The sequence below is a fragment of the Macrobrachium nipponense genome, chromosome 40 (genome assembly GCF_015104395.2).
Source record: "Macrobrachium nipponense isolate FS-2020 chromosome 40, ASM1510439v2, whole genome shotgun sequence".
In the NCBI taxonomy this organism is placed as follows: Eukaryota; Metazoa; Arthropoda; class Malacostraca; order Decapoda; family Palaemonidae; genus Macrobrachium; species Macrobrachium nipponense.
The window spans coordinates 52,050,340-52,064,490 of record NC_061101.1 but is presented as its reverse complement, the minus strand read 5'-3'; positions in this window follow the sequence as shown (position 1 = coordinate 52,064,490).

Sequence of the window (14,151 nt, the reverse complement as noted above, 5' to 3'; positions counted from 1 at the left end):
TTTTTACGGGAGAATGTTTGGCTCGATTATGACTGTGGCAAAGAAGTCCATATTATTTTTTGAAGTACCAAGCTGTGATGATTATTTCTTCAAGTAACCGTTGATTGCGCCTTTCAGCGTCACCATACTTATACAATAGCCTTTTTCTGATTAAATTAAAGGATTGAAGGAGATTAAATGCCAATTTCCTTTTGCGTTCTAGTGAACAATTGTATCTTTCATTTCTTTCCTTTGTGGTTACATAAGGAACACTCAGTTTTTGTTTACTAAGTCATCTTAAATGTGATGTGTAAGACGGTGAGAGAAATTACTTCTTGTAGTATATTTAATACAAACATCCAATGAATATTTCGCTGAATAACGGTGTTTTGAATGACAAGTAGCCCGTAATGAATTTTTTGGCTCTTCTCTGGCGATGCTTATGAATGTCTGGTAGAACATGATTAATCACTGGAACCGCAATTTCACGTTTTATAATTCAGTTATGATTATGAAATCAATAACAGAAACGATCTCTCATTAACTTCGAAGGTTTAGTGTTGTTTGAGGCAATTTTTTTTATTCGGTTAATTGAGGGGTTAGAATATCGTTAGAGTACTGCTAAAATTAACATTTCACACGAAAATTTGGTGGACTGGAATTGCTTCGAAATTATTCTCTAATTTTGTCGATAACTTACCAAAGAGAGAAGATGACATCCTTCTACTACAGCTGGGAGCACGGAAGCGGGAAGAATCCGAATCTTACGACACGGCCAAAATGATATCGGATGGGTTGCTTCGAATCGACACCATTGATGTCGCCCGTGAAAGACCTCGGCATCATTATGCAATGATCTGTTTATCATTCGAGCAGCATCCCTTGTTATGGTAGGTGTTTGGGGGTATCTGATCATTCGCTAGGTGAGCCCCCGCCCCCCCAGCACCTTTTCAATTAACCACGTATTTAAGGTTGAGACTACCTGTCGTCAAATTCCCCCCGGGTACCGTCCTCGCTTCCCTTGTAAGCATTATTATTATTGCCATTCAGAAGATGAACCCTATTCGTATGGAAGAAGTCCCCACAGGGGCCACTGACTTGAAATTCAAGCTTCCAAAGAATATGGTAAATGGAAATACAGAAATTACCTTATCTTGCGTTCGGTATGAAGTATGAAAGGAAACAGCAGTGAGAATTTAGTAACTTTGCTTTTGTTGTTTGTTCTTAGTCATTAATGTCATTGGTTTTAAGCATATACCCTTTCGACTAAAGTTAAATCCTGCCGTCAGTGTACATCGTGCGGTGCACTGCAGGCATTACTTAAGGTTCTTTGCAGCGTCCCTTCGGCCTGTAACTGCAACCCCTATCATTCCTTTTACTTAAATCCTGCCCTACTGTGTGCTTCATGCGGTGCACTGTAGGCATTACTTAAGGTTCTTTGCAACGCCCCACCGCCCTCAAGCTGCAACCCCTATTATTTTATTTACCGTACCTCCTTTCACATTCTCTTTCTCCAATCTTACTTTCCACCTTTTGCGAGGTTTTCCTCTTGTTACACCCTTCAAGCCGTTTTGCTGTCAATCTCCGTTTTAGTGGTGAATGACCTCATAGGTCCCAGCGCCTGGCCTATGGGCTAAATTCTTTATTCTGTTCTATTCACGTAAATTATCGCAGTATATAATGGGTGTCCTTCATCATGATTTGTGATGAGATTCAGAAGAAGTTTCTTCTCACGCGCGGTTGGCCCAGGTAGCTGGTGACGTTGTCGCCTGTGGGGGGCTTCGTGCATCGGCTACTTAAACTGCTGGTCACAGAAAATGATTAAATCAGGAAAGATCGGAAGAAAAGGGAGAAGAGGAGGAGGTGAACAAGTAGTTTTCTTAGTTTATTGATGACGACATACTTTGAGGAAAGGTAGCTATGGGTAATTGGGCGTTTGATCGCTAATGCTCAAACACGCCTTGTACTTTTATCCCATTATTGATTAGTTCCAGCAGCAGGCTGTTGGGCGGCTAGCCAAAAGGATTCTCCTTTTAAACGCATTTAATGACAGCTTCAACTAACTTATCACGGCTTTTGAAAAGAGCGATCCTTTCATTGAACCAACCTTCTTCCATTATTGGTTAGGCCCACCTTAACTTAATTTCTCTCGTCTTCTCCTTCCCAACCACCAGACTAAGACATCACTCTGATTGCAGTTCCTAATTACGTGTAATCTTGAGCAGCTTCGTTTTGTCGGGAGAACGAAGCCGACTTTCAGAGGAAACCTCTAATTATATTTGTTATGCCTCTTGAAATTATAAAATTTAAAATTGGTCGAATGAATTAAAGAATTAACCAAGTTATATATTTCATTCAGGTATTGATAATGTTGCTTGCATTTTTGGTTTTTCTTCCTCTCTCTCACATACTCGAGAGCGCTCAGTGTATTTATACAAACACACACACACACACACACACACACATCGGTAGACTGGAGCTGCGTCTACTCGTATTGCCTGAAACCACCTCCCCGTCTCCCGGGGCCGCCTCGTCACGCGATCTCCCCATACTATCATAAACATATTAGGTGTTTTCATCCTTTTGTTTATGGTTCAAGATGAAGTATGAAGTATCGCGATGTTATCGGATGGAAGGTCATTCTTTACGCTTAACTTGACCATACCTCTCTTCTATGCTATCTCCGTCTATTTATCATCATCCCAGTCACTCTCGCGACCTATTCACTTTTTTCCCGTTTTGTTTTTTTAAATGCGACCATTTGAATGAGTGGTGAGGGTCAGACGCCCCTGATATGTTGTTTACAATATAAATCTGCACGCGTTACGTATTCGTTTGTAAAACTAATATGAGGTAGCCAAGTCTTGGCAACAACTTGTGTGGTAAGACTTTCATCCTTTTCTTGTTATTTAGTGTGATGGTCAGGTCAGGTCAGGTGTACAATTTTTGCGGCCACCAGGACGATACCCAACACACTGTCGATGTCCAATTTAATTTTTCACTGTATCTTGTATGTTAATCAACTTGTTGCGTGTGGATGTGTGTGTATATATATATATATTTAATATATATAGATACATATATATATATATATATATATATATATATATATATATATATATATATATATTATATATATATTTATATTTGTGAGAGAGAGAGAGAGAGAGAGAGACGAGAGAGATTTGAGGAGAGAGAGAGGAGAGAGAGAGAGAGAGAGTTAAATAAATCAGTACATGTCAATATTTGACATAATTTATGCTAGCTTCAAAGTACACGCGGTGCACTGTCGGTAATAACTTCTTAGGGTTCTTTGCAGCGTCTCTTCGGCCCCTAGCTGCAACCACTTTTAATTCCTTTTACTGTACCTCCGTTCATATTCTCTTTCTTCCATCTCACTTTCCACAATCTCCTAACCATTGTTTCATCATCATTTTCAGTTCTGAATGACCGCACTGGTCCCAGAGCTTGGCCTTCGGCGTAGATAATAAATTCCAATTCCAATGTCATTTGAATATCAACACAATATTTCGAGAATCGACGAATGAATTCCGATAAAACGAGATAGAAATATCTTTTTCTGTATTGTCAAGCTGTACTGCTGTTATTTGCTTATATTTTGTCCTCATATGTAAAAATTTAGTTTTGTTAAGGTATTATGTTACATAAATATTTAGTTATTATTTTGAACGAAAATGCTGATATGATTAATGTGAAATATAGAAACTTGGTTTACAATAACGGAAATTCTGGAGACGAAATAATTTGGACGTTTGTCGTATAATCGTAAAAAAAATATGCATAGAACTTAAATCATGTGTATTATTGATTAAAGCGAATAAAAAAGGACTTTGCAGTGCTCCGACAAGTTAAAAAAAAAGAAGAAGAAAGAAACTCGGTAATGAGAGGGTCGCATGTGTTCTCTCTGGTGTTGGTAGCAATAGAATGAATAATGGAAAGACGAAAACAGTTTACAGGTCGTACGAGACACAGATAGAAAACAATCATCATGTTGCAGCGTGCAAAGGTATAAAAATGGACACCAATGACAGTCTTAAGAACGAGTTAAAGAGGCGAGAGTGACCCTTCACTCGGGGGCCAAAGGTATACTTTAGCCTCCATGAAGGCCCAGAACCGCGTGAGTTACAGCTGATGATATATTGCTTTTCAGCTCATAAATAATGTATATCAATCAGTCTTCTATGCAAAACACGGCGGGGTTAACCATTTGCGCCGCTGCTGTGAGGCCCCCAGACAGACGTCTTACTTTACCTGACCGCGAATTATTGTGTAAGAAAAAAGAAATAATGATTATGATTAGTCGCCGCGCGAACGCTCTCATTATCCCCAGTGCGCGTTTGAGGAGCCCCATATCATAGGGGATGAAGACACACGTGGCCTGTGTACTGACTTTGTGAAGAAGCAAACACACTATACGGTATTAGATGTTAGCATCAGTAAGGAAAAGGAACGAATAAGAGCAGGGCGAGTGAACAGACATGGGAGGAAAATCACCAAACTGATTTGGGTAACCGAAGAGAAGTGCGGCGGTGCCCTGCGTGACGAAATGCCAGAACGCTCCGAGAAACTGTACTGCAGGAAGGTCCTGGACGTATCCGGCATTTTAAACGGTCCCAAAGTGGTTGAAACGTATCCGGAGAATTACGCTTAGAATGCAAATGTCCAAACGTGAGGCCCAGAGACGCTTCATCTTTTACTGCCTATTTGCATCCGCATTTCGACAGAAGGAGCTTTTTTCTCTCTCTCTCTCTGTGTCTGAAGGCTACGTTTGTAAACGGTCTTTTATGTGTAAATTAGGTCATTGGTTATAATTAACCAGTCTTTTCGTCTATTTCAAGATGTATGTGAAACTTACGTCAGTAACTACTTGTTATAAGTGCTGCAAATTGATTTTATGCTACAGATATATTTTTGTTCTTTTCATCCATAATCACTCCTGCTGTCTTTGAAGCTGTAAGGTAGATGAAGAATGTTGCCCCAGGGTTCTATTCTGGTTGAATTTTGGTTGAGCTTTCGCGATTTTGCCTGTTGTAATTGTAAATCTAGAGTGAAAATTTCCTTAAGGTGGAGAGAGAGAGAGAGAGAGAGAGAGAGAGAGAGAGAGAGAGCCATATTTTTAAAGCGTTAGGAGTCACCTGACTGAGATAACGCGAAGCATACGACCTCCACCCTCCCCCTTCGCCTTTAGATATGAGTAAAAATGACAAATGTGGACAACATTAGAGAACGTATTTAATGAATATGTGGAGATGCCAACCCTTTATTTTGTGGAGGTAACGATTTATTGGGTTAAAACTGGTTAGACCTATGAAGAAATTTAGAACGTCCTGGGGCACTTTGGTAATTATGGAGTTGCCTTTGTCAAATTCCTAGTTTCGTCTGTTGTGCTTTGCAGTGATGAGGATCGTGGATGGAGCCATGGATCGATCTTTGGTCTTCAAAATAGTATTTTCATGACATTGTGAGAGTTTTTATTACCGAATGCTATACCAAGATGAAGAGGGTTGCAGTCTTAAAGCTGTCAGTCTTTTGGGAGGTTCATTGCTAAACTTCATGGTTTCGATAGATGTTCCTGATGAGCAAAACGTCGATGTTTTTGGAATGATGTGGCGCTCAGGTTGCTTGTTTTTCGTGTTGTTTTTATTATAGTCAGTTTTAGTAGTTTGATGCCCTAGTAAATTGTCTGTAATGGTGGGTGGGATGTTTACCTTTTTTATATGGATTAATTTTAGTTTTCTGTAAAAGAAAACTATTGAGATGGATTTGTTTGTCCGCACTAAGATCTTAAAAACTACTAAGGTTACAGGGCTGCAAAATGATAAGTTGATCATGCACTCTCCAATCATCAAACATACCAAATTGCAACCCTCTAGCCTCAGTAGTTTTTATTATGTTTAAGGTCAAGGTTAGTCATGATCGAGCGTCTGGCACCGCTATAAGTGCCAACAACACAGGCCACCACCGGGCCGTGGCTGAGAGTTTCCTATAACATTTTACGCTGTACAGAAAACTCGATTACGCCGAAGAAACTTCGCCGCACTTTTTACTTGTTTTTATATTGTTTTTAATCGTTAAATATATTTGTAAATATATTTGTTGAAGTAATCTCAGATGACCACAATTGCGATTATTTGAAGGACTGTGTATTATAGGGAAGGATGATTAATATCTCAACTTAAGTGAAAAGGGGGGGTCTTAATTTAGGAGATGTGGTGGGGGGGGGGGGGGGGGGGGGGGGGGGGGGGGGTTGGGGTGGGGGGGGAAGGCATAGTCCTAGAGGTAGGGCAATACTCTTATCTAACATCAAGCTGAAAAAAGTTCTGTAAATTCTTTCCTGAATGAAAGAAAATGATAAAAGTCGCGGATATCATTTTGGAAAGAAAATTCCAAACCTTCTCATTCGAGAGAAAGAAAAAGTATCTCTCTCTCTCTCTCTCCTCTCTCTCTCCTCTCTCTCTCGTGTACATGTGTAAATTCTGTTCCAGGTTCGATTTGACGAAGCATCTTGAGTGCGCCCCAGTCGAGTTGCGTGGTCTGTATGGTCCTGGCCTGCCACCTCGGTGGTTACGAGTTCGATTCTCGGGCATTCCATTGAGGGGTTAGAGATGTGTATTTCTGGTGATAGAAGTTCACTCTCGACGTGGTTCGGAAGCCGCGTAAAGCCGTTGGTCCCGTTGCTGAATAACCACTGGATCCATGCAACGTAAAAACACCATACCAACAAACGAACATCTTGAGTGCGGAGACTACTTACTTACAGATGAATATCGATTCTCACCAAAAGGTTATCTTTAACCCAACTTTTATTTGCTTTCAAGAAGCAAAAGCAGAGAAAGATAAGCAAGTTAGCGATTCAGGAAGGTCTCTTCTTGCAAGAGCAGCAACGAAGGAAACAATAATGGCGAGAATGGAAGAGACTTGTATGTGTCACAGAACCTTGTAAAAAAAAGCCACAGAGTCACACCAACAGAATCTGTTGTGCACTACAGGCGAAGGAACAGGAACCGCCGAGCAATAATAATAAAGGCCATATATGAAACACCTCGCAGCCAGATACCCATCGGGGAACACGACAGTGGCGAAAGACCGGGGAATCAGTGTCGCATGGGAATCGCCTCATAGGGCGCCTTTTTCGGCAATATCTCTCGGGGGCTCCACTTCGTGGCCCTGCTACAGGCAGGGGATGATAAGCAGTCACATGTCGTCACGTTTATATGTCTCGGATCAGACTGGACCAGACCTGGTTCCGTGTCTCCATGAATAGGATCAAACTTTATCGGATTTTTTTTTTTTTTTTTTTTTGGGGGGGGGGGGGGGGGGGGGGGGGGGGGGGGGGGGGGGGGGGGCGCGGGGGGGGGGGGGGGGGGGGGATTCAGGGTGTCTTGCTTAGCATAGACGTTGTCGAAGTGTCGCCTGGAACCTTACGGCCTGGAAATGACGATAATATCTGAATGACCGTCTTTCCTTTCATAGCGCCTGCGCGACAGAGTGGGCCGAGATGTTATGGTGTTTGATTAGGCTTGGAAAAATCAATTCTTGGAACTAGTCGGCGCTGATGTGCACGTTCTTATCTGCTCGTTATTTTTATTCATCCATTTGTTCACCTACGTACGTTTATTTCACGCTCCTCATGTTCTTGTAGGAGTCAAAAGATCTCATTAATTATGCGCCGACATCTTCTACATTGTTATGAACAGACATTATTTTTATATTATATCATGACGGCTAATTTCTTTATCCTTATTACACTTTCTCTTTAGCATCATAAAAAATGACTTGTCGAAATCGTCAAAAGATTTTGATTAAGTTATATTTATTTCATATGAAACTTTTAACATTACAGGCGTTACACTATCGTAAAACCAGACCTCTCTCTCTCTCTCTCTCTCTCTCTCTCTCTCTCTCTCTCTCTCTCTCTCTCTCTCTCTCTCAACTCTCTCCTCTATCTAAAGCTTCTATAAGTTCATTACGTCGTTATTCCGTTCGTTAATTATTTATTCGGTTGGCGATATGTACTTGTAGATTATTCATATTACTGAAGTATGAACGCTTTTATATAGAACAAATAATGTCAATAACTTACTAAGTAAACTTCAGCGGAAGAAAAACTCGAACGTGAAAAAAATATGAGCAAAAAGAGATGCGTATATTAAGAAGCAGATGAAAATAAATGGAAAGAAAGATAAGGAAATTGACAAAAAAATGTATATAGAGAGAGATAGGATACTTGGTAAAATGAGCATAGAGACTTATCAACTAACGAACGTGAAAGCACCGAGAGGAGAACTGTTCACAATTTTCCTATCGAGAGGACGAACGCAGGAAGTGGCAGTTGGGCTATCGTGACTCATACATACAAGGCTGTAAGTTCTTCCAATCCAACCTCTATACTGGAGCCCACTAGTATCACTTTCTGATCGCAATCAGTATCCTTAAAATTCCTTTAAACAATGAGGTTTATCAAACATGGCAAAATGTATTCAAGATTGACACTCGGTGATGCCGTTGCTATAAGTTAAAGTTTTTTTTTTAACTGTTGAGTAACCGAACAAAAATAGACGAAAGATCTTTTTAATCACGGGATATCGTGCGAATTTTACATAAAACAAGCAGTGTTGATCTTGATGTGCACTCGTGCGCTTTTTTCACTGTAGTTGAAATGGAAAGCTTGGAATGAGTTTCGAACGTTTTATATTCGATTCTAATAAGTTGTCTTTTGTAGCCATGAAGACGAAGATGATGCCTAACACCTTAAACACGTAAGAACCATAAACTACGTAAATAGACGATAATCCGAGTAATTCATTGATGTTACGTATATGTTAGCATGCATGTAGATGATAAGTGAAATGACTAGCTCTCAGTTAATATAGAATAGCCAACAATGATTCGAGAAATAGCGGGTTCTCCTTAAAATCAAGTATGCGAGGTATTGCCAAACAGGAATTTTTTTTTGCCGAAGATGGTCTGTCGAAGTCACGATTGGAGTTGCTGCGGAAAAACAAGAGCCCGCTTGTTGTTGACATTCAGACTGGAACTAATACTCCAACGAAGGTCCTTTAATAAATACTCGGAGAGGTCGGCTCATCAATGAGCTACGCTCCTGTGGGCGGAGCTTTTGTGACGTCAAGTTTCGGAAACTGTGGCCGAGGTTTGACCTGCCTAGAGGTAGTCTTACTTGATCTGTGTCACGTTTATTAACTTCCAGCAGCCATGCCTTCCGTTGGCGTTTGTGCTGTGGAGGCCATAATAATAGCAAAAAAAACATTAATATGGGTATTCGATATTTTAGTTTCCCAAAAGAAGAAAAAACTAAGAAGAAATGGTTGCATGCTTGCAAACGCGCAGACGATGTTAACTGGAAGCGTGCTCTAATTTGTTCATTTAAAGGACCTTGACTCCAACGAAGATCAAATTCTCTGCAGATAGAGGGAGCAGCCCATACGAGATCTAGGTCGCTAGCACCAGTAGATGTGTTTTATAGAGGAGATGAAAAAATTTGTTTAGTAAAAAGTACCACCCATTATTATTACATTTACAGAATCATGCATTTCAGTGGCCTAAAAGCAAAAAGCAACAAGGCCCTAGAACATGGGTCTGAATAATCCTGAAGGGTTGCGGATCTTGGTCTGAGCTCAGGACCCAAATTTCATAATCACTGGGTCAATTAAAAACACACCAGGAGCAACTCGCTGCCGCTAGTCACTTAGAAAAAGAGGTGAACGAGATCATCATAATAACCTATAGACCAGTTAAGGTACCGAGATAAAAAGCCTTGGGTAAGGTTTGGTGAATGAGAGGCAGAAAATGGTATTAGATTTAGTAAGGTTCCGTCGTCAAAGTTGTATCAGGTACATATAATGACGCAGCTCCTTTTTCTTATAAAATGTGGCACAATCAAAATTTCATAGTGATATTTGTGAAGTTTCCCAGCCGAACACAAAAACAGAGAGAGAGAGAGAGAGAGAGGAAGAAGGAGCAGGAGAGAGAGAGAGAGAGGAGGATGGGAAGGAGATGGAGAGGAGACGAGAGAGAGAGAGAGGAGTAGTCAGTACTAAAGACAGGATCTTTGACTAGAAAAACTTCCTCGTGTTTAATGTTCAAAACAAGGATATTGTTGATAAATCTAGATATAAGACATATCAAACAGGCTCGAAAAAAGGCAATATACACTCAGTATATTTTAGAATAAACCACATAAGAGCGGGACTCCTGACTGACAAGCATTCAGCAATAGCACTCGAACAATGCCCTGATCATTTGTGACAGTAAATATATTTGAAAATGGAAGTAGACGGATCATAGTGTTACCATGTTATAAAACTAATGGCTGGAGTCCAAAGCTGTCTTTTTTCTTTATTATTTTTTTTAATTAGATTCATTAGATTTCATGGTTTCTTTCGATGTTCCTGAGCAAAGCTTCGGTGGTTTTGGAATAATATGGCGCTAAGATTACGTTTTTTTTTTTTTATCTCTTACTCTTTTTACCTATATAGATTCAAGCTCGGTTTTAGTTTCCCGATATAAAAGATCTCTAACATTCTTAGGTCGGTTTGTAACCAAGCCTTACATAGAATACTATAAAAAGAAAAATTTTAATTAACATAGCTCAAGCTGTGACAATGTTCTTCCTGTGTTAAAAATCTGTGGTAGACAACTTCGTTGAATTACCCACGTGTTCCGAACTACACTCAGGCAGTTCCATTTCATACAGGAATTCATAGTCACACATGTTTAATTAGTCGTTTCCTGTTTTAATTAGCCCATCAGACAGCTAACATTTCTTTCAAATGGTCACATACTTTAATTTGTCTATCTTTCTCGAAGAGTAACATCCTTGTATCTCAAACACATTCCTCTCCATAACTTGATTATTTGGAAGATGGGAATAGTGTTAACTGTTGCCCATCTTTTCTTTTTTGTGGCGTAATGTTCTTCTCCTATGGAAGAGGTCAAGAGGTCAGTGACTGCGGTCAGTTCACCTGAAAGATTGTTGCCCATATGGATGTTGGGAAGAATTAAGAAGTCACCCATACTTGATGGATGTACGGCTCTCTGGAGGATGAGGAATGTTTCTCGTTTCTTTCCTTTAAAATCATGTGAAAAGCCTCTTATGAATACCCGTTAAGACATTGCCCCGTTAAATTTCCTTTATGTTTATGCTTATTTTCTGTAACTCTTAGAACATCAGTATTTTATATATATATATATATATATATATATATATATATATAGATATATATATATATATATATATATATATATATATATATATATATATATATATTATATATATATATATACTATATATATATTATTTTCCTTCTTTTTTTTTGTCGAAAGGAACGAATACATATTGAGACACGTGACTCGAAATTATAATTATGTTCCAGAATACGTTTGGGTATGGTCTGGTCGTGGATGGGTTATCACAAAGAGAGGCCAAGTGCATCAGTGGAGCATGGCATGGCGCTTGCAAGCACATTCCAGATATCCGTGTATGAACTCGTTTATGGATAAATACTTTGTGCAGTGCGGTAGGAATGTATGAAGGAATTGCTGAACCAGCTCTCCACTATAGAAGAGAAGTTGGGATGATGGATGCGAATGAAAGAAAGAATGTTGAAGAGGTAATAAATATAAAGATATAGAAATTCTAAAATGGTTACAAGATAGAGGAGAATGGCACAGTATGTGTTGGGGCTTCAATGCATCGCTGGTTAGGTTTTTTGTGTAGGTGTACGTCGCAGATAGTTTTGTGAATAGATTTCTGTAAAGGAGCTATTCCACAATTTTGCAGTTTAAGTGTGAATGTTGCAGAGATCGATGCATTGTTTTTCCCTGAGACCCACCCTCCTACGTGTAGGTAATATAGATATATATATAGATATATATTTATATATATTATATAATATATATATATATATTATATGATATACATATATATATTATATATATATATATACTATATATATATATATATATATCTATATATATATATATATAATGTGTGTGTGTGTGTGCTGTTTGTGTGTGTGAGAGCGTGTGTGTGCGTATGTAAATATATGCATAAATAATATATATATATATATATATATATATATATATATATATCATATATATATATATGTATATGTATATATATATAGACAGCAGGACAATTAAATACAGTACGTGCTTTGTTGCCGTATGATTGAATAAACTTACATTATTCTCTGACCCACGAATCATTAGTAAGGCAAGCGCTGTGCAAAAGGTTGCCATATCGCTTAATGTGTCCAATTCTTGGATTAGCCATAATTACTTGAATGTTATCGTGAACGATAAATGTCAGTCTCACTTTACGGTCCGTTGTTTACGTTGTTTAAGCAAAAACCCCTCATCCTTGAGTGATCTAATCGTTATACTTGCGCCATACTTCGCAGTCGATATTTCAGTGGAAAATTCAAGCTGCAGCGTAGCTGGCACCTTGTTTTTTCTTCTGACCATTATGTAAATGAAGATTGTATATTATAATTATACTCAGTTGAGGGTTGTGGATGTTTTAGTCAACTACGTTTTTTCAGGAGATGTGCATTAATTCTCACTTTCCGCTCCAATTAGATAGGTCATACGTGTATAGTACATATACATTATATGTTTACACATGATATATTCGTGATGTTATATATATAAACGTATATAATAACATTTTTACTTGGCGCATATAATGCTATAATTAATAGAAAATTAGAGAATGAACTTCATGACACGAAAGAGAAATTTTGTTCACCCAGGTCACACCTTTTATATGGCTACTTACAGTTTTCCTCAAGAATTGAACACTAGAGAGTTTTATCACACGTTATTGTTTATGCCATTGCGATTACTTTTTCCCGTGAAGTATGTGAATGCTGTAACTAACAATTACATGAGAGAACTGGAGCTACCAAGCTCTCTGGCTCTGTTTTAATATATATATATATGCATACATACATATATATATATATATATATATATATATATGTATATATATATATATATATATATCATATATATATAAATATTATGTATAGTTTATATATGTTTGTATATGTATAATACACATACATACATACATGCATACATACTTCGATCAAAATTGTGGCCCGGTCTGTACAATGCGTGGCCATTTATATATGACATTGTTGTTTCATATTTTTTCACAAATCTTTTATTGGTTTCAAATATAATAAGATTGTTACTATAAAATTCTCCTTAGTGAGAGAGATTATTCCAGTGTTATTATATTTAATTATGAGGACACATTTCGCCTCTTTTGCTGGCTGGATCCTGTCAGCCTGTAGTACGGTGTATGTCAGTCACCCAAAAAGAAAGCCTTGCTCCTGTGATTGTCATTTCCAGTTTCACATCAAAATCGTCACTGATTCGTCACAAAGTGATGATTTATTAAGTACATTTGATTTTTTCTTACCACTGATCATGTGTGTTTAGGTTAGTCGACTGAATTTTCACGGTAGTATTCCAGGTATGAAGGTCCTGCATTGGAAGTTCTTTGCGAGGGAAGTGTAAATATCAGTGAGAGCGGGAAAAGTCATTTTTAATAGCTGACAAGTACAAATTGTTGTGACTTCACCGTGAAGGCTGAAAGATGTCAAATGCAATTCAGTGTCATTTAAAGCAGGGGCAAAATGGATTTACTTACATTACTTTTATTAGTCATTTTGACACTATTTTTTTTTTTTTGTATGATTGGGCCTTTTACTTTTTTGTCTTTATTAAGAATAATCATTAATCTGCTTGTCTAATTTTTCTTTTCAAGAGGTTAATATGTTCCCCTTTGTGGGCCCAAGATCCCAAATAGCTGTTTACACTAATGACTACCAACCTATCTTTTGCTTATTTCTACGACAACTCCCTTCTACTAGTTCTTGCATGTTTTTTTCACTGGGTGGTTCTTGAAATATTCTCAAAAAAACCGAAATCTTACTTATGTTGTTCCTTGTATTTTATCTGTATTTTATAGTTTTTCCTTTCCTCGCTCAGAGCTGACAAGTTATGATTTTTTTTGTCTGTTTCTGCTTCGTTCCTGCACATTTAAAAAATTCTCCTGATTTTATCGTCGATTGTGCTGTATCCCCTCTAACCCTGCTTGCCTCTTTTGAACTCTTT